We start from the raw sequence: 22,569 nt of genomic DNA on the forward strand, positions 1-22,569 counted from the left end.
ATTGCTTTTTGGCCACAAAGCAATGCTGCTTATGAAAATGTCTGCACTCTTTTTTTTCTTGTTTAAATTTAAGTCATTTGCTTGAGGTCGGCTCGATTTAATAGCCAAACTCCGTATATGCGATACGTCTGTGCGCCAGACGGCCGGCGTAAACGGAGGACGGCAAAACCGACCGGTCGCACGTATTTTTTTCCGAGCGATTGTGTTTTTAGCTGGGGGTAAAAGAGAGTAAGCTGAAGAAGTGTAGGTGTGGCGTGGTGTTTACTGCACCACCTGATATCACTTCACTTCTGTGGTGTTTCACTGTGTCAAGTCTATTCACTTTTTAGCTGTTAGCATTCGGGAGTTATAACACAGCAGTGTGGGTGATGCTTTAAATAAACGCAGGCGTCAATCGATGATCAAAGTAACGCCAGAAGTTAACACATACTCTATATTCATTTCTGTTCAAACACATTGGTCAGAAAGTGTCCGGTGATCTCCACCAACAGCACTATTGAGTCCTCGTGTGGAGCGTCCACCATAGACAACGCTACACTATAGGACAGTTTCTGTAGTAGACGGTCCTCAGCTCCTGTTAAGCATCTACCATGTACTGTATGAGTCCCCACGTGAAGCTTCCACCATAGATAAGTCCTCATCTCGCTAGAAGCATCCACCACAGATGAAATCAACTTGAAAAGTTGAAAAGTTAGCAATCACCATAGATGTCCACCACACATGATGTTTATCTCGGTTAAAGTGTCCACCATAGACGAGTCCTACTGTGATGCATCCACCCAGAGTCAGGTCCTCATCTCCAGGCAAGCGTCCACCATAGACGAGTCCTACTGTGATGCATCCACAGTAGACAAGTCCTCATCTCCTGTGAAGCGTCCACCATAGACGAGTCCTACTGCAGATGCATCCACCCAGAGTCAGGTCCTCATCTCCTGTCAAGCGTCCACCATAGACGAGTGCTACTGTGATGCATCCACCCAGAGTCAGGTCCTCATCTCCTGTCAAGCGTCCACCATAGACGAGTCCTACTGTGATGCATCCACCCAGAGTCAGGTCCTCATCTCCTGTCAAGCGTCCACCATAGACGAGTCCTACTGTGATGCATCCACCATAGACAAGTCCTCGTCTCCTGTGAAGTGATTATTTACCATACGTTGAAGGAGTCTCCAGTGTTAGTGCTTCATCGTATTAATCGGTCACTGATTATTGTCCGTATTATACGGTAGGTACTGAGGTAAAGAGGTTATGGGTTAACAATCTATATTCCGAGGTAAAGCTAATGAAGATCAGGCGAAATCTGTAAGTTCAGACGTCACAAAAGGCGAGTTTCACAGAACAAGTCGTATCCTATAACATCCGCACCGGCCCCTTTATTACAGTCTGTAGAGTCGCCACACAAAGAAGTCGTCCCTTTTAGCTTTGGCCTTTAAGCTAAAGCACCACAAACGGCTTAGTTTGTGAGCGCTATTCAGTGGCACCCTCGAGAGTACAAATAAGCCACTTATTAACGTGGATGACAATGTTTTGATTGCATCCAATGCACCACACTGAATCAGCATGCAAATGCCCTTTCATCAAAACAAAGACATTGATTATGAGGTAAGTTTCTTCGGCACAAGTAGGCTGCTTGGAGTGATTAATGGTCCTCCGCCATTGATTTCTTTTTGTTTAGATCTTTGCTAACTTTTCAGGAGATACAATTATAATTTGTTCGTCAACAATAACTCCAATCTGGGCCACTCGAACAATAAAAAAAGCTTAATAAGGTCTTCTCTGTGATTTGTCCTTTGAGCGGCAAAGTGAATTCGCCGAGGGAAAGAAAGAAAACGAGGGGAAAAAGGTCAATCACCGAGCAGTTTTGATTTGTTTGATTTGATCGCTCAAACAAAACAAAACACGGGACGGAGGTTTAAATCTCCGGTAGACGGCGAGTCGGAACGGCGGCTAGATTTCTTTTTTTGTCGTTGTTGTTGTTGTTGTTTACTTCTTAACAGTTTAGCATTGTGCTAGCTGGAATTTTTGAACATGTTTGTATTTTGTTTGCAAGGATCTAGCTAACGTTGCCTAGACTGTGTGTACGTACTGTGTGTTCAGACTGTGTGTGTTTTACTTCAGAACAGATTTCACCAGATCTCTGTACTGTAGGGTGATCCATCTAAAGTAAACTCTTGCATTAAAAACCTGAATTAACCTCACTTACTGACTTACTGACTTACTGACTTACTGACTTACTGACTTACTGACTTACTCACTTACTGACTTACTGACTTACTGACTTACTGACTTACTCACTTACTGACTTACTGACTTACTCACTCACTTACTCACTTACTGACTTACTCACTTACTCACTTACTGACTTACTCACTTACTGACTTACTCACTTACTGACTTACTCACTTACTGACTTACTGACTTACTGACTTACTCACTCACTTACTCACTTACTGACTTACTCACTTACTCACTTACTGACTTACTCACTTACTGACTTACTCACTTACTGACTTACTCACTTACTGCCTTACTGACTTACTGACTTACTCACTTACTGACTTACTCACTTACTGACTTACTCACTTACTCACTTACTGACTTACTCACTTACTCACTTACTGACTTACTGACTTACTCACTTACTCACTTACTGACTTACTCACTTACTGACTTACTCACTTACTGACTTACTCACTTACTGCCTTACTGACTTACTGACTTACTCACTTACTGACTTACTCACTTACTGACTTACTGACTTACTCACTTACTCACTTACTGACTTACTCACTTACTGCCTTACTGACTTACTCACTTACTCACTTACTGACTTACTGACTTACTGACTTACTGACTTACTCACTTACTGACTTACTCACTTACTCACTTACTGACTTACTCACTTACTCACTTACTGACTTACTCACTTACTGACTTACTCACTTACTGCCTTACTGACTTACTGACTTACTCACTTACTGACTTACTCACTTACTGACTTACTGACTTACTGACTTACTCACTTACTGACTTACTCACTCACTTACTGACTTACTCGCTTACTGACTTAACAGGGGGGTTGGGGGGGGGTCCTTGTTTTTTGTCTGTCTAAAGTAGGGACAAAGTTGAAAAAAGAAGGTGTGGATGCCTGAGTGTTTGGTGCTCGCAGAAAAGTAAGAGAGAGCTTAGCGAGCGTAGGGGATAAAGAGAGGGAGATAGAGAGAGAAGAGAAGAGAGAGAGATTGGAGGGAGAGAGAGAAAGAGGGAGAGAGAGAGAGAGTGAGAGGAGAGAGAGAGGGAGAGAGAGAGGGAGAGAGAGAGAGAGAGAGAGAAGAGGATCTATCTTTCCTCTCTAAGAGGAGAAGTCTCCCTTCTATTCTTTAGGGGGTCTTTTCTCTCTCTCTCTCTCTCTCTCTCTCTTTCTTTCTCTATGTTTTTCTCTCTCTTTCTCTTTCTCTCTATGTTTTTCTCTCTCTCTTTCTCTCTCTTTCTCCCTCTCTCTCTTTCTTTCTCTCTCTCTCTTTCTCTCTCTCTCTTTCTCTTTATTTTATTTATTTATTTATTTATTTATTCTTTTCCTGCATTAAGTTAAGTTAAACATTTTATCGGTCATGTTTGAAACTGAGCAATCGAAATCAAGGTCTTTTTCAAAATCAAAAAATCTCTCTCTCTCTCTCTCTTTCTCTCTCTCTCTTTCTCTCTCTATGTTTTTCTCTCTCTCTTTCTCCCTCTCTCTCTTTCTCTCTCTTTCTCTCTTTTTCTTTCTCTCATTTTTCTTTCTCTTTCTCTCTCTCTCTCTCTCTCTCTCTCTCTCTCTCTCTCTCTCTCTCTCTCTCTCTCTCTCTCTCTCACAACCTTGCCAGCCATCCTTGAATGTTTCATCAGAAAGCTAGTTTGTTGTAGGACGACGCAGGAGACCCCTGGACATTCCTCCCCTGGACATTTTGGCCCAGAGGCCGATCTGATGGCTGCATCTCTACTCGCTACCCCAGTGGAGTTACCACCTATTTAACATAACCCACATCTTCCGCCACTCCTCGAGTATCACAGATCGACTATCCGACATCGTGACCCATTTTTGTGTAGCTTTATCCACCGCCTGTTTTTTTTTTTTGTCATAACATCACAAAAGGCATCAGACACATTAGACTTTTTTGAGCGCTACAGTGTTCTATTAGTATTTGCAAGTCAAATGCCCTTGTTCCATCAAAGTAAACCATCAAAGAGCATTTGCATCATTCCTCAGATTTAACACTTTTGAAAAGTCGCCCCATCCTCCATCCGACTCCTTCTGACTTCTCGCATCATCTCTCTGAGATAGTGATAATACGATTTCAGTGCTTTTTTTTTTTTTTTTACTTCTTTTTTTCCCTTCCTGTTGAGAAACAACCTGGATTATGAGCAGATCACTACATAAACAGCTTTCTAAAAGGAGCCAGCTATTTAAAAAAGAGAGAGAGAGAGACAGAGAGAGAGAGAGAGAGAGAGAGAGAGAGAGAGAGAGAGAGAGAGAGAGAGAGAGAGAGAGAAGAGGCTGAGGGAATGCAAAGAAGGATTTAAATTTTTAATTTGAATTTATTCCAGCAAGTGAAAGGTTCTTTTGAGAGAGGATTTTGGCAAAGATGATGGTATTTAAAAGTGATAAACAAGCATCTAAAGCTAAAAAGCAGGCATTTTTTTGCGCTTTCTCTCGACTATACAGGAGGATTGATAGTCACACGGTCGCGTCTCGAGAGCAACTTAGCATCGACTCGGGCGCATCAAAGTTGTGTTCGCTGCGACGATTGGAAATCGGGCCTCGCGAACAAATTGACTAGTTGTGTGTTTTAATCAAAAGTGCACAGATTATGTACATCGAAGGTTATAAAAAATCAATTACGGAACAGAAAGATGTGCTTCCCACTCTCTTCAAAGTCAGTCAGAGTGTGTGTGTGTGTGTGTGTGTGTGTGTGTGTGTGTGTGTGTGTGTGTGTGTGTGTGTGTGTGTGTGCGTTTTAAAATGAGCTTTATCCTTCCTCTACTCTCGGGTTGGAACTGTTGACAGCGAGTACGTGGGCACAGCAAGAAACTACTCAGTATTCCCGAACAAGGCACTAATCCGGCAACTAGGAATACAAACACTACCACTAAAAAACACACACACACATACAAACACACACACACACACCTGACGACGCAAATTTGTTTTAAAAATGTAGGGGTTTTTTGGGGGGTGAAAAAAACCCAAAAAACTTTCTCTTCGGTAAAAGTCTTAAAGTGCGACAAAGATGACATGCTTCACAAACAAAGAGTTACATCATGCTGTTGCATGGTTAATCCGATCGAGGCCGGTCTTTATCCTCTCGCAAAACGCCGCCAAGTTTAACAAGAGTCTCGGAGCGCGATCACAGAACCAGTGCTGGATGCGATTTCACGCTGACGCATGGCTCAATCGCAGGCGCCCAAATGCGCTTAGCGAGCCCTTAGCGAGCGGAGAAAGAAACTGAACTTTAACCATCGATCCTGATGTTTTTTGGAAAACGAACACGTTAGCACAGCGCGTCATGAACATCACCGCCTAGCACGGTCGACCGTATCGATCCCCGTCCGATCGTAACCTGATTACAATCAACAAGTTTAAAGCAAGCTTGATGCGTCGGCGCAGAAAAAACATGAACGCATCTATTAGACGGAGCCCACGAGGCCTTATATCCGTTAACGCAACCAATGGCGTCATTGTGTAACAGGATAATCTCGAGACTAAATCAATGTGATAGCATTGCGCTTTCATAACATACGAACGAATCGTTTGTTACACGTCCGATATCATAACAAAACGATCCGGGTTTATGAGACAAAGTGTTTAAGTGAAGCAAATAATAAATGTAAAGCGCGCGACGACGATGACAAACGTAAGGAAGGAAATGAAACCCTTGGTGCTGTCATGCCGTTATAGATAAGTGATCAACAATGGCGTAATGTGATGAAGCAAAGTCACTGTTACTCACACAGCAGCAGTTCGATGACAATTACAACTTTTCTCATCTGTTTATCACCTAATGACTACGTAATGTCATTGTGTTAATCTGTTTGTAGTCCCCTTCGGTTAGAAACCTCCAGCGCACAAGATCCGTCTAACTGTTTATTTGATTGGATGACGTCCACCACGGCGGCGTTGAAGCCTGTGTTCTGATTGGTCAGAAGGTATCGATGTGTTTTCTATAACAGCGGCTCTTTATAACTTAAACTCAATCAACGTCAAGATGTTTTTTTTAACATCCAACATGAAATGGTTTCACGCACGGCGCTTGTTTTGTGCTTCAGCTTGCCTGATTGTTGTTCCCTTTGCTGACTGTAGGGAACAAGTGCAGGGTTATGACACACACACACACACACACACACACACACACACACACACACACACACACACACACACACACACACAGACGCTGCAGCATTGTCTCCTTGGAACACTTTCAATAGGGCCGTTTCAAAAGGTGCACATGACAATGCCTTTGCTGCTATTTATGCGGATCCTATAGCCAGGCGTGGAAGCAGGTCCTCTCCGGAGCGCCGGCGCGATGTAGAGGGACGGACGAACCAGGTGACACACACTACTCAGGAAACAAGGCCAAGGCAATAACTCAGTGTGGGAGGAGTGTCAGCAACAAAAGTATGGTGAGGTAAAACAAAGAGAAGGCAAAATGGTTCAAATGAATTGCAATGGTAATAATAAAAAAAAATGCTTCGGAACAACAGTTATTTCTTCCTTTATTTTTTCTAGCGTGTGCCACTTAACGATTCTGTAAAATATCGCGATAAATATCACAGAGGGTGAAAAAGAAAAGCAAGGATTCAACAGGGTACGAAGGAGCGCGAATCGATCCCTAATGATGACGATTCGATTCGATCCGTCTCGATGATAACGTCGCACGACTTTTATATATACGCGAGGTGACGGTATTTGTCAAAAACATCAAATCCGCTACAAAATAATAGAATAAACGAATCTCCTACGATTACAACTACGATTTCGATCCCTGAGGTGACAATATTTACTAAGATTCGAGTCTGCGACAAAATACAGTAACGATAAGCAATTTCGGATTCACGAGGCGATGATTTTTGACGCTAACTTCGAATCTAACAGTTTGTCAGGTATAAATTGTCCTGGAAAGCAAACGGAGATCGTTGTAGTGTTTAACACCGTTCGAAGGCGTCTTCGTGGTCAGAAGTGAAATAAAAATGAAATTGTGAATAAAATCTCAAATCTGGGTTGAATGGCGTAACCCAGACTGCGACACGCGATAACGTGTAGTTCATCTCAGATTATACGATGAAGCTCCTCTAACGACAGACTCGCCGTGAAAAAAACATGGCTAAGCTCTGTGTTGTTTACATCTTTAACCGGCGCTGTTCGGGTTCATGCAAAAAAAAACGAGTCCACGTAGAGCAAAGGATTATTTTAATGAGCTTGAGGGAATAAGGAACAAATTTTCTGCTAGTTATCATGTTCCATCATCATAAGCTTCTTTTCTTTACGGGTTTATAGACCAACTTCATTCTCACAGTGCTAGAATATTCAGCATCGCGAGCGAAGAATTCTCCAACACCGACGGTACATTTTTTTGAGCCAAAGTCAACAATTTAGTGGTCAATGTAAAAATTTTGAATAAATAAATAAATAAATAAATAAATAAATAAATAAATAAATAATAGTCTTTAAATCCTTGATCTAAAAAAACTAAAGTGTGGCGAATGAAACGTTAACCGCGTCCGCGTAAACGAGGCTACGGTTCTGAAACGTGATTTCCGAGCCCAACGTCCCTCTCTGCAATAAAAAAGAAAAATAAAAACAAAAAAACAAACATCTGCATTTGTATTATTTGGTTGATTTGCTGATGCGGATGTAAAACGCTCTGTAATTATTGTCCCCGACACCGGGGTGAGACAAATAAAAGTTACATACGAGGCAAATTAGCATGTGAATGAGGCTTACAGGAGCATGCTCAGTAAAGCACTCCACCTGGCTCCAAACACACACACACACACACACACACACACACACACACACACTGGCGTCAACTAAAAGGGCCTCCTAGGGGACTTCGCTGACCATTCACTCTATTCCTTCTCTTCCCAAGCACCTGTGACTATGAGTGTGTGCGTGTGTGTGTGTGTGTGTGTGTGTGTGTGTGTGTGTGTGTGTGTGTGTGTGTGTGTGTGTGTGTGTGTCTGTGTGTGTGTTTAGATTTTTTTTTTCTTTCTCTCCGTTGTTTTTTTGTTGGCAGGGTTCTATCATTAGGGAAACACTTCCTTTCAAAAGGAATTCTCACCACTAAACAATGTTATTTGTGTGTTTACCACAGGGATGGTGCAAAAAAAAAAAAGAAAAGCATTGCGGTTAATAACAACCAGCGACAAAAAAAAAAAAAGAGAGAAAAAGGAAGCTGAGGTGGGTCTTGCCTTTCTCCTCCAACTCGCAGGTGCTGCTGGAAAGCCTGGCCTCATCGTCGCCTTCCGAGGGCTCATCCGGCTTCTCCACGGTCCTGGACCTCCGAGAGCTGCTTTGCCGCTTTCCAAAGGACTTTGCCACAATCGCTTTCATTGTGCTCTGTAAAAAAAACAAAACAAAAAAAAACAACCACATTTGCTTGCATGACTCTTCCAGGTTTATCCCTCTCGTGAGCCATCTAGCCCCTTTCACTAAACCCATGCTCATCTCGCCAGCATGGAGTCATGAGCACACACACAGTCGGTTTTTCGCTTTCCTGTGAATTTTCTCCCCCCGAGTTTTACACAGAGCGCCGACTCTATGATGTGTTGAGGAAGTTTGCCGGAGAACACGGTCTGGACTCTCCGCAGACGTTCGTACACTCGGTCAGAATACAAACCGGCGTGCAGATACAAGTCAGTGGGGCAGCTCCAATAAGCACTCGTTACAGCCATGGTGAGCAGAAAAGCATCTCGACACCAGAAGGAGGGGCTACAGGAGCAAGAGTTGACATCACGATCCCGCTCCTGTCAGCCGAGATCAGGAATCTGATGCTGAATAGCAGATGTCCTTATCCAGAGTGACTTACTTACAGTATATATCTCATTTATACAGCTGAGCAATAGATCCTTGCTCATTGGCCCAGGAGTGGTAGCTTGATGGACCTGGCATTCAAACTCATAACCATCCAATCAATTGTTTAACACCATAACCACTGCGCTAACACTTCCCATACACAGGTCAAATGTTTTGAAAATTAGTTTGTGAAAATGTTCATTCATTCGTTCATTTTCTACCGCTTTATCCGAACTTCTCGGGTCACGGGGAGCCTGTGCCTATCTCAGGCGTCATCGGGCATCGAGGTTGGATACACCCTGGATGGAGTGCCAACCCATCACAGGGCACACACACACTCTCATTCACACACACACTCACACACTACGGACAATTTTCCAGAGATGCCAATCAACCTACCATGCATGTCTTTGGACCGGGGGAGGAAACCGGAGTACCCGGAGGAAACCCCCGAGGCACGGGGAGAACATGCAAACTACACACACACAAGGCGGAGGTGGGAATCGAACCCCCAACCCTGGAGGTGTGAGGCGAACGTGCTAACCACTAAGCCACTGTGCCCCCCCCCCCTAGTTTGTGAAAATGTGACATTGGGAATTAAATTTGCTTGATTTTTAAGTTTTACCTAGTACCATTATGTCACTTAACTTTGGAAATTAGTTTGTTGAATTAGTTTATGAATCTAGTTAGCTAAATCTAGGTCAATTTTGGAAATTCACTAGATCTTGAAAGTCTTGGAAATTAGCTCGTTTAGATAAAAAATGATTAAACGTCGGAAATTTGTTCAATAGATTTTCGTTTTCGAAACGAGCTTTTTAGAAAGAAAACAGACTCCAAGAAACGACTGAAACGCTACCGCGTGTTTGACAGAAATTAAAGTACGGATACAAAGCCCGTAAAATATTCCAGACAAAAAAAGGGTTCGGACAGGAACGAAAATCCCAGTGAGACTCTGTTGATCATTTCGTTTTACACCCCACGCTCACGTGTAAAACTAATCCAGTCAGAATAAAGCTTATTTCCTTGATCTGCGCTCAGTCTGGGAAGTAAACAGAGTAAAAAGTAAACATTCAGCAGCAAAAAAAACACGAGCGTATTTTTATATTTTAATCCAACTTAGCTGAAACAAAAATAACACATTATGCCCTAATTGGGTGCCGCGCAGTCCACAAATACTATTACAAGGCCGATCAGGATTAGCCGTACTACATACCTAGTTATCTATTTTGGAGTGCCAAGACTGCGAGCAGTGGGCAAGTAAACTGAAAAGCTGGCAAATCCAGTTGTCTTCTAAATACAGAAAGTACTTAAATCCGGGAGCTAACACAAGAGAAAGAGGGATAAAGGATGCTCTGCATATCGCCAGGAAAAAAAATAAAAAAATAAAAACAAATAAAAAAATAAAAAAAAACTCGTGCACTTCGCAGAATCACTGGCTAGGTTCAGCAAATATGCTAAGCAGAGATCAAAACAATCCTTTGATCCGCAGCCGAGTTTCCAAAGCTGTGGCTCGGCTCCTGGTGTAAATAACTTGTGTAGAAATCTCTACTATTTGCCTTCAGGTGATATGGAGAAAAGGGCCAAAACAGATCTGATTAAAAATTGAAATAAATAAAGAAATAAATAAATAAAGAAATAAATATCGGATGTATTTATTATTCATGTATTAAAAAACTGACCACACAACAGAAATGAGATTAATAGCAGAGAAAAGACTTTTATTTTTCAAGTAAGTTTGAACTTTTAAATTGTAAAGTTTCGAATTTTTTTTTTGCCGGAGTTTACATTCTACAGAGTCTGATAGGGATAAGACGAAGCTCAAACTTCATAATGAAACCTTCAATGTCTTTAAAATTCACATCGAAGCTAAAGACGAGCGTCACGTCGAGTAAATATCTAGTTTTGTCATTGAGATCGTTCAGTTAGCGAGCTAGCTACGTTTTGTTACGTTTTTCTTGCTAGATAACGAGGTTAGGTTGTAAATTGGCTTGTTAGATTAGTCAGCTAATGTTAGCAAATTAGTCAAGCTTTGTTCATTACTTTGTACGTTTGCTAGTTAGTTCTATTTTAGAAATTAGCTTGTAAAATTCAATAGATGTAAAGTTTTTTTATTTTTAAGTAGCTTGTTCAATTTTCTAGTTATACAGTACGTAGTTATTAATATTTTAAATGTTAATGCCCGGCGTTAGTTTTTAAGAAGAAGCAGGAAGAAATAAAGAAATCTAACGATAAAAGTCATGCTCCGTACCTGCGTCAGGTCCAGCAGAGGGAAAAACATGACGGTACAAAAGAGTCTTGAGGAATCCTAACGCGGGAAAAGCGCTGCAACTTGCTGACTTGCTAAGTTTGTCGTGTGTTTTGATGAGCAAACACAAAGGAAAGCGCTGTTCATTCAACAGGCAGCGGAGAACAGAGGGGGCCGTGTGCTGAACAGAGCCCACAGCACCATGACCCCGGCGCTGGGTGGCACGGAGACGCCGCTGCCCACAGAACAACTTTTGTCCCCCAGGAGTCCTGATTGAGACGAAACTTTCTGCTCTTGTGTGAGTCCAGTGTGTGTGTGTGTGTGTGTGAGGAAGGACGGACGACTAAACCCTGGATGAAGGTTTACCGAACATCATCCTCATACACATCCGTTATTTTTCTGACCAATCAAAATCGAGAACGGCCAACAAGCACCATGTTCGCAAATAAAGTACTCCTGTGTGTAAAGTACAAGTGAGGCATAAATATCTGCACTTCTCTGGCACTGAGACTGAGACTGAGACTGCTTAATATGAAGTTTAGCAAACCTGCACGTTCATCTGAACGAACCAATGGCGCGTTATACTTTTTATCCTGTTTATAGTTACATTTAAATTCGGAAACGTTTAAGACGTTAGTTTCCGCTTTGACATACGTTTCGTAGACGTTGTTAAAAGTGCACGGGGATACGGAGCGTCGGTTCACCGCTCGGGGTCGTATTAGCATGCTCTGAGAGGCAGTGTAAGCTGTGCATATGCGTCTCAGGGCTAAATTGTGAAATGACACATCCTGGGTGCGATGGAGAGAATGACTAACTAATGAGAAGGGAGTGCCAGTGTGCTAGAAGAGAAGTATTAGCGCTATGTAGCTGTCAATCAGCACAGTCCCCGTCGATTAGCATCTTCACAAAGATCGCAGCTTTTCGATTTGTCGGCTCGCGCGCTAAGCCAAAGCGATTAAGAGCCCGAGCAGGGCGGAGTTACGGGGACACTAAGAGCGTAGCGGGTGCTGGTTAAGCTCGCGGTCAAAGATAAGAAGCAGGAAGCCACGAGGAGTTATGGTCTAAAGTGGCGTGCTGGATGGCTGTAAGCACCGACAACGGTTTGAAGTTGGTGCGTGATGGAAAGTCACCAGAGCGCAGATCTACGCCTCTCCAAATCAGAGCAGAAACAGTAAGAAGTTCTAACAAGGAAGAGTGTGCCAGGTGGCGAACTGGCGGTACCAACACAACGCACAATCTGTCCGCTTCTCCTTCCAAACCACTGACAGCTGCCATCAACAGCCCCACACTCTCTCTCTCTCTCCCTCGCTCTCTCTAACACACACACACACACACACACACACACACACACACACACACACACACACACACACACACACATTTGGTGCATCAGTTATGCACTACCGTGCTTGTACCAAAAAAGCAGTCAGGTAGTCAAATAATAATTTCTGTCATTAAAAACAAGGGGGGGGGTAAAAAATAAAACGCAAAAAAAAAAAAAAAAAATCTTAAAAGAAAATTGATGAATAGAAACGTATTCACATTTTTCCGTTGAAGTCAGTTGCAAATTATTATTCTTTTTTTTTTTAAAAAAGTGTTCGTAATAGTAACTTTACGTATCGCTGGTGTTTTAAAAAGAATAAGATAAATAAATAAATAAATGAATAAAATAAATAAATAAATAACAAAGGAGCACGGTTTCTAACAGTTCAAAATAAAACCAATTAATATATAAGCAGATTTTAATTGATTTTCTTTGATTTTTTTTTCTTTTATATATATATATATATATATATATATATATATATATATATATATATATATAAATATATATATATATAATAAAATAAGAAATAATTAATAATTAACCATCGAGAAGCAAATAGACAAATAAATAAGCGGCATTTTTTTAACGTTTCATTATTTTTCCCTTTCCCTCTCTTTGTCGTTTTACGTTATTTATTTATTTATTTATTTGAGCTTCAGAAATGTATTTAATACAAAAAGAAACATTAATTAGATAGATAGATAGATAGATAGATAGATAGATAGATAGATAGATAGATAGATAGATAGATAGATAAATGCATGTCTGATTAAAAATCTTTTTTAATCTTCTACTTTTATTTGTTTGTTTGTTTGTTTGTTTGTTTGTTTGTTTGTGTGAGTCCTCGAGACAAATGTACATTATAGTTGGTGTGAAGGAAGTTAAACACTTTCTGTTATTTTTACTTAATATATTGTACTTATTGTCCTTGGACAGCGGGCTGCTGCTGCTGGAGGTGGTGGTGGTGGTGGTGGTGGTGGGTTTATTTAAAAAAAAAGAGCCCCCTGATGGGAAACTGTATATCTGGCAGCTAAAAATAAAGCTGGCACGCGTGCGGCGATGTCGTAGTGCTGCCCGAGTTTGATTTTCGGTGTAACATTTTGCATATTTCGGCCCTCCACCTCCCCGTGCTGCATAAACAGGGCCATTCTTCTCCTCGCGCTGTACAATGAGACGTGAGTGACTCTGGCAGCAGGCTTTGGATCGCTGCTCCTCAATCCACCAGTGTATGTTATCAGCAGGTAAACAAGCTTCCCCACAAAGCCATAATGGAAGTGTGCGTGCAATAAAGAGGCTCAACTCCAAACGCTATAGAGCTCATCAAAGCCTGGTGTCACTGCTGCTGCTGCTCGCTAACACTGACACCATCACTAACACTGACACCATCACTAACACCATCACTAACACCATCACTAACACTGACACCATCACTAACACCATCACTAACACCATCACTAACACTGACACCATCACTAACACCATCACTAACACCATCACTAACACTGACACCATCACTAACACCATCACTAACACCATCACTAACACCATCACTAACACTGACACCATCACTAACACTGACACCATCACTAACACCATCACTAACACTGACACCATCACTAACACCATCACTAACACCATCACTAACACTGACACCATCACTAACACCATCACTAACACTGACACCATCACTAACACCATCACTAACACTGACACCATCACTAACACCATCACTAACACCATCACTAACACCATCACTAACACTGACACCATCACTAACACCATCACTAACACTGACACCATCACTAACACCATCACTAACACTGACACCATCACTAACACCATCACTAACACCATCACTAACACTGACACCATCACTAACACCATCACTAACACCATCACTAACACCATCACTAACACTGACACCATCACTAACACCATCACTAACACCATCGCTAACACTGACACCATCACTAACACTGACACCATCACTAACACCATCACTAACACCATCACTAACACTGACACCATCACTGACACCATCACTAACACCATCACTAACACCATCACTAACACTGACACCATCACTAACACCATCACTAACACTGACACCATCACTAACACCATCACTAACACCACCACTAACACTGACACCATCACTAACACCATCACTAACACCATCACTAACACTGACACCATCACTAACACCATCACTAACACTGACACCATCACTAACACCATCACTAACACCGACACCATCACTAACACCGACACCATCACTAACACCATCACTAACACCATCACTAACACCATCACTAACACCGACACCATCACTAACACCATCACTAACACTGACACCATCACTAACACTGACACCATCACTAACACTGACACCATCACTAACACCATCACTAACACTGACACCATTACTAACACCATTACTAACACCATCACTAACACCATCACTAACACCATCACTAACACCGACACCATCACTAACACCGACACCATCACTAACACCATCACTAACACTGACACCATCACTAACACTGACACCATCACTAACACCATCACTAACACTGACACCATTACTAACACCATCACTAACACTGACACCATCACTAACACCGACACCATCACTAACACCATCACCAACACAATCACTATTACTAACACCATCACTAACAGCATCACCAACACAATCATTATTACTAACACCATCACCAACACTTTAAATAACACAACCATTATTACTAACACCACCACTAACACCACCACTAACACCACCACTAACACCATCAGTAACACCATTATTATTACTAACACCATCACCAACACCATCACCAACACCATCACTAACACCATTATTATTACTAACACCATCACCAACACCATCACTAACACCATCACCAACACCAACATTATTACTAACACCATCACTAACACCATTACCAACACCATCATTATTACTAACACCATCACTAACACCATCACTAACACCATCATTATTATTAACACCATCATTATTACTAACACCATCACTAACACCATCACTAACACCATCACTAACACCATTATTATTACTAACACCATCACTAACACCATCACTAACACCATCATTATTATTAACACCATCATTATTACTAACACCATCACTAACACCATCACTAACACCATTATTATTACTAACACCATCACCAACACCATCACCAACACCATCATTATTACTAACACCATCACTAACACCATCACCAACACTATAACTAACACAATTGCTAACACCAACACCATCACTAACACAATCACTAACTCCGACACCATCACTAACATCGACACCACCACTAAAACCGATATTAATACATCGCTAACACAAACACCATTACAACACCAACACCGATATTAATACATCACTAACACAAAGACCATCACTAACACCACCACTAACACCAACACCATCACTAACACCATTGCTAACACCAATATTAAAAAATGTCTAACACTAACACCAACACCAATACTAATAAATTACTAACACTAACACCATCACTACCACCTCCACTAACACCAATATTAATTCATCATTAACACCAACACCATCACTAACACCAATATTACATAATACATCCCTATCACTAACACCATTGCAACACCAATACCAGCACCATCAATTAAACCATCACTAACACCAACACCATCATTAACACCAACACCATCATTAACACCAGCACCATCACTACACTAACACCAACACCATCATTAACACCAACACCATCACTGCAATAACAGCACCATCATCACTAACACCATCACAAACATCAATACCATCACAAACACCATCACTAATACCAACACTAACACCATCAATAATCACTAACACCACCACTAACACCAATATTAATACATCGCCTACACAAAGACCATCACTGACACCAACACTAATATCATCACTTACACCAACAACATCACTAACACCAACACTAATACATCACCAACACCGTCACAACCATCATCACTAAGACCAACAACATTACGACAAACACTAACACCATCATTAATGCATCACTTACACCAACACCAACAATTACACCCTCATTAACACTAACATCACACTAACCTCAACCTCCACCTCAACCATGAACACCTTCACCAACACCAACACATATATGTCTATAGTTTTATTAAATAGTTTGATGTTTTTTTATAATCCCTATTTTTAATTCATATTGATAAACAGTATTTAAGTTGTTTTTCCCTCCAACAAGTGACCATTAAGACATATTATTACATTATAGGGAGATTTCTGTAGAAACTATATAAATATATATAATATGATATATATCAAAAATATGATATTTGTTGATTTGCTCGTTTATTTTAGAATTGATCTTTTTTTTGTCTGAAATAATGTTTTTACAGAAGTGATCAGATGAGACAGTAAAGATGCTCAGAACGGTTTCATTCCATGTTACACACAGAAATTAAATACAAAGAAATAATGTTTAAAAAAAAAAAAAAAAGATTTAAAAAAAAAAAAAAAAAAATCACCTATTTTGGTTGTTGCCCAAAAGCAAAGGCCTCTCTCCTTGTGAGTTTTTGGCGACTACAACAACTGTCATGGCGTGAATACAGATTCCATTTTCCTCCATGGAAGCAAATATCACGCCGTGTCCTACGGTCTGTCAGTTTGGCCGCCACCATGTGCCACACACACACACACACACACACACACACACACACACACTCCAGCAAGTTCTTTCATTTTGGATTTTATTTCATTATTTTTTGCAGTGCTATTAGTCGTAATAGAAAAGCATATTGATGAACAGTATTTGAGTTGTTGTTCTATCCAACATGTGAACGTTAAGAGGAACACGAATTACAGGAACATGGGATTTCTGTAGAGATTTTTTTTTTCTAACGATAAATTGAGATCAGTCGATTGTCTGCATTTATTCCGAGTTTATTTATTCATTCCTAGTTGAAAATATTTATTTATTTATTTATTTATTTCGGTGTGAAGCCATCAAGCCCAACCTCAGTCAACACCGTCCAGAACTACTGTCGAGACGCGGTTGGTGTCGGTATCGTGAGATGCTTTTCGACCTCAGAACCTGTGGATTTTGTCAACATATGAAAGAGAACAGATGGAGCGAAATACAAGAGGAAGAAGAAGAAGAAGAAGAAGAAGAAGAAGAAGAAGAAGAAGAAGAAGAAGAAGAAGAAAACAAAAGCTCGGGAGAAACTTGGACTTTCATCAGGAGGAGGGTAGTTTAGTATTATATATACAGTATATGACCTGTGAGTTGTAGGAAATGAATCAACATTTTCTGACCGTTCAGAATCGAATTCAAGGATAAATTTGTCCACAGGAGATTTTCAGCGACCAATCAGAACGAATTCGGATTTTTATTTATTTATTTATTTGTTTGTTTGTTTGTTTGTTTATTTATTTATTTAATGGATGTTTACATGAACACGAGAATAAATTCCTGCAATTATACTTAAGCGATCGCGATAAATAAACAGCGTGTACGTGAACAATCGAGCGTCAAGGTGCCGTCACATCCTCGATCAACGTCTCAGTAAATCGTACAAGCTCGGTTTAACACAAGGGGGCATGAAGTAAGCTCAGACAATGGCACGGTAAAAACCCTCACCTCCATCTCATAATCCATTTTATTTGACGTCGGTCTATTAGCCGAGTGATATATCATCTCCATCCACGTCTTTCTGATGATGTCGGTGTCTGCGCTTAGCATTAGCGTGCCTTTTTTTAACAAGGTTGTTTATTCCTCAGGCGCAATCCCACACCCAATTTCCAGACACAATGAGCCTCGTTTGCAGGATTTAAGTCGATCTGATGTGAAGCTATTTTTTTTTTTTTGGACAGCTCTGTGTATTAAAATAAATTCTCAACATGCTACTTGAGGCACAAATTCATATAGCGGACACTTCACGTGGTCTAAGATTAATAAGAAACGTCGTTCGTGTTTAACACGGAAAAATATTTACTAGCCGACGTGGCGACGTTTTCTGTAGGAAGATGGTAAAGCGACGATGAAAGGAGTCTCCAGTTTTAGTGAAAATAAATAAATAAATCAAATATCATGGATGTAGGATATCATTCATATCAGATCATCTAACTACTTGGACAGAAAGGACATACGCTTTTGTGGAAGAAAAAAAAAAAAAGGATTCGATTCCGAGGCAAATAACAGATCGAAGTCAAATAAGATCCTAAACGTTTTAATTACAAGGCATTTAAATGAAATTTGCTTCCTGATGACATGAAAACCTGCGAGGAAAAGGAAACTGTGCTGTTTGAAAAAAATTTGACTGCATTTGCACGTGCGAAAATAAAGAAGTCAAAATAAGTCGATCGTCAGCGATGAATAAAAATGAGCGTCTTGTATCGTTTGAACAAAAAGAAATGCAGTGCAGTGAAGAGTGAAGTCATGAATCTGGCTGTCTAGGCATCAGTCAAGACATTAGAGTCAAATAAAAATAAATAAATAAATAAATAAAAAGCTTTATTTGCATTTTCGGTGCATTTACAAACATTGAAGAGAAATGAAACTCACTTTTGCGAAGGAAAGAATTTCACTGGACTCAATTTGAATATAGAGATAGTGAAATTTCATGATTTAGTGAATAAAAATGGTTATTTGAACACATTTTGCAGAAAAAGGAAATTGCAGAAAACAGAAAAGAATTTGATCGTATTTGAATTTGTGACAAGTCAAAAATTTCAACATTTACAATATTTGCTTTGGAGTAAGTCAAATATTATGTCCAAGTCAAATAAGTCAACTTAAGTGGGTAATTATGTAAATAATGCTTTCTTTTCTAAAGTAATGACCTGTAAATTTAAAACCTGAACCTGTACAAAAAAAGGAATTGCAGTGTGGAGGAGAAATTGATTTCACTTCTCTAAGCCTCAGTGAAGTCACTTGAGTCGAAAAGGAAGTTTAAATAAGATCCAAATCATTTTTTTTTTAAATTACAGATTATTTAAATCTATCGATACAAAAAAACACCAGTCGGAGAGAAATGCGATGAACTTTCGAAGAAATGGATTTGACTCGAATTTGTCACTTAAATCAAAAACGGACAAACAAAAAAAAGTCAACACCAAAAATAATTAAATAAAGAACAAAAATACAGCACTGTATTATTTACATTTTTTTTTTTTTTTTGGTGAAGTTCACAGACATGACACTAGTACTGGGAAGAAATTGAATGTATTTCACTGGACTTGGTCAGTTGTTTTGTTTAAGTCATTGGGAGTCAAATTTGAGGTCAAATAAGTTCCAAAGTCTTTTTAATTATTTAAATTTAAAAATAAATAATTAAATAGATAGATAGATAGATAGATAGATAGATAGATAGATAGATAGATAGATAGATAGATAGATAGATAGATAGATAGATAAATGGCATTATTTGCATTGTGGTGAGACAAACACCAGTCAGAGAGGAAGGAAATGCGCTTTTGCCCAATTCCGTCTCGCCGTCGTCTCGACATCCCAGAGGCACCGCGGGGGGCCGTAAACATTGACACTCCCGGGGCCTGTCCGTGGCACATGCTCCGGCTTCGCCAGCAACCTCAGCATCGCATATTTAACTGTGTCAGGCCTGTCCCGAAATCCGGCAAATTGCACCAGCGAATTTATCAAAAAAAAAAAAAAAAGAAAAAAAAAGAAACGGCATCCAAATGTGACAGCCGACTTATGTTGAACGGAGAAAATAAGACAAAACATTGCCGAAAACACCCCTAAAGACCCACATGGTACCGAACGCGCGGTGGTGGAGCTGCTAGGCTCCCTGCTGAGAACTGGGAAAGTGCCGCCGGTGTGACGCGCTCCTCCGCCCGCGAGGGCAGAGCCACCAAAAAACAGCCCTTTTTTTCTATCTGCTGCCTCCATGTGGTGCAGAATCACAGCCTCTGCGGCAAATAATAAAGAAATACAAACAAACCGAGTCTCGAGGAAAGCATAAAGTTTGTCTGGCAACTTTGGAACCTTCTCATAATTCCCGTCATTAACATAAACGAGTTGCGTTTCAGACAGAACTTGTTAGACCGGTGCGCACGCAGATCCTATTAACGTCTGATATGTTTGCGCTTGGGCTCGTATTCATTAGGCTCATTTCGGCACAATAGACGCGTAAGTCCTTGAGAAATCTTCTGGTTTGTGGCGCATGAGAGCGAGTGCCAGAGACCGGAGAGCATCAATAGCTGATGATTACAGAACTTCTGTAAACAAGGTGCTTGTGATCGGCGGTATTTGCATGTAATTAGGAGCAAACGCAGGGGAAAGAACTTTGTGTGTGTGTGTGTGTGTGTGTGTGTGTGTGTGTGAGAGAGACTCACATTAAACACTTAGTTCTAGCATATATAACACAACACACACACATATATAAATATCTATGCTATGCATTAAAACCGCAAAAACAGGCGGGATTAACGCATGACTCGTTATTACAGCAGCTTCAGGAAAACAATCAACTACGAGCAGCAAAACAGTGGTTACAAACTTAAAAAAAAAAAAAAAAACACCACCACATCGTCCTTCCTGATCTGCTGACACTGGAGACTCCTTCCATAAACCGGTTGTTTTAAACACAACTGAATTGCATTTTTAATCCGTGATTAACGTAAAGCATCCACGTAAAAATGTGATGTCGGTGTAAAAACGTCAACACAAGCTGCTGCTCAGAAATGGTATACAATATCATTACACACTGAACAAACCATCTATAAATACAACAGCATGCACATATTGGCAGGAGAAAAACACACACACACACACACACACACACACACACAACTTGTGATTAAAGCAGAACTACAGGTGCTTGTTGTTGCACTGTAACATATTCAGCAGCTATATTAAAGTGTAATTGGTCGATTTTTTTCTTTATTTACATCACAGCCATGCTGAACTCTAGACTCTGATTGGTCCAGAAGGTGTCGAGTCTTTTCCCAGAACGGCAGTAGCGGCAATTTCTAGCATTTCTGGTTTAACAGCTAGTTTAGAAGGACTTGTGTACACTCGAAGGGTCATGTAAAAAAAAGTGTGTAGTTGTTGACGTGATGAATCTTCCTGTAGGGGGTTGATAATTTGGAAGGATTTTATAGACAGAGACTCGAGTGTCAGTGGGGCGGTCGTCATTACGTTCTGCCACGCCGTGAAACTTTATTGCGACTCGTGAGATAATACAGCGAATAACGAGATAGTCCTTCTAAATTTCGAGATTTATTTACTAGATACGAGGACTCGGAGGAACTTAAGATACCAAGTCATGATTCAGATTCTGTCAAAATTCCGACACTATCTGACCATCATTAAATAACGAGACAATATCTTGAAAAAAATCAAAAATAATGAGATATCTTGAAATAATAAGAAAGTCAAAATTTGCCAAGTCAGATGAAAGTTCTTCAGTAAAAAAAATAACGAGTTATGTTAAAGTAACAAGGCAGTATCTTGACTTAAGGAATTAAGTCTTAAATAAAAAAAATAAAAAAATGAAAAAGAAATTTTTTTTTAGAAATAATAAGCAAATTACAAATTAAACCAATAAGATGCTAAGTAAAAATTAGCAAGCTAGTAAGTTAAAAATTCTTTTCTAAAACTAGAATATTTTGATATAAAGGTCTTAATGGTTAGATTCAAAATAAGATACCCAGTCAGAATAACGGCTTGGTAATAAAAAACAAAACAAAACGAGATAAAATCTTGTCAGTATATAAACGATAACAAGTCGATCAATTTGGGTGGAAATATCTTGAAGAGGAAGTTAAGAGGTGAAATTTTGACTCAGTTCTTATAGAAATAAAACACTTCATCAAAAAAAGGGAAAATGACTTCAGGGACTTGGCCGTGTAAAAACTAAGGACCTGATTTGTATTATTTTAAAAAACTAAGTAAATAAAATACCAATAAACAAACA

This window comes from Tachysurus fulvidraco, chromosome 3, assembly GCF_022655615.1.
Source record: "Tachysurus fulvidraco isolate hzauxx_2018 chromosome 3, HZAU_PFXX_2.0, whole genome shotgun sequence".
In the NCBI taxonomy this organism is placed as follows: domain Eukaryota; kingdom Metazoa; phylum Chordata; class Actinopteri; order Siluriformes; family Bagridae; genus Tachysurus; species Tachysurus fulvidraco.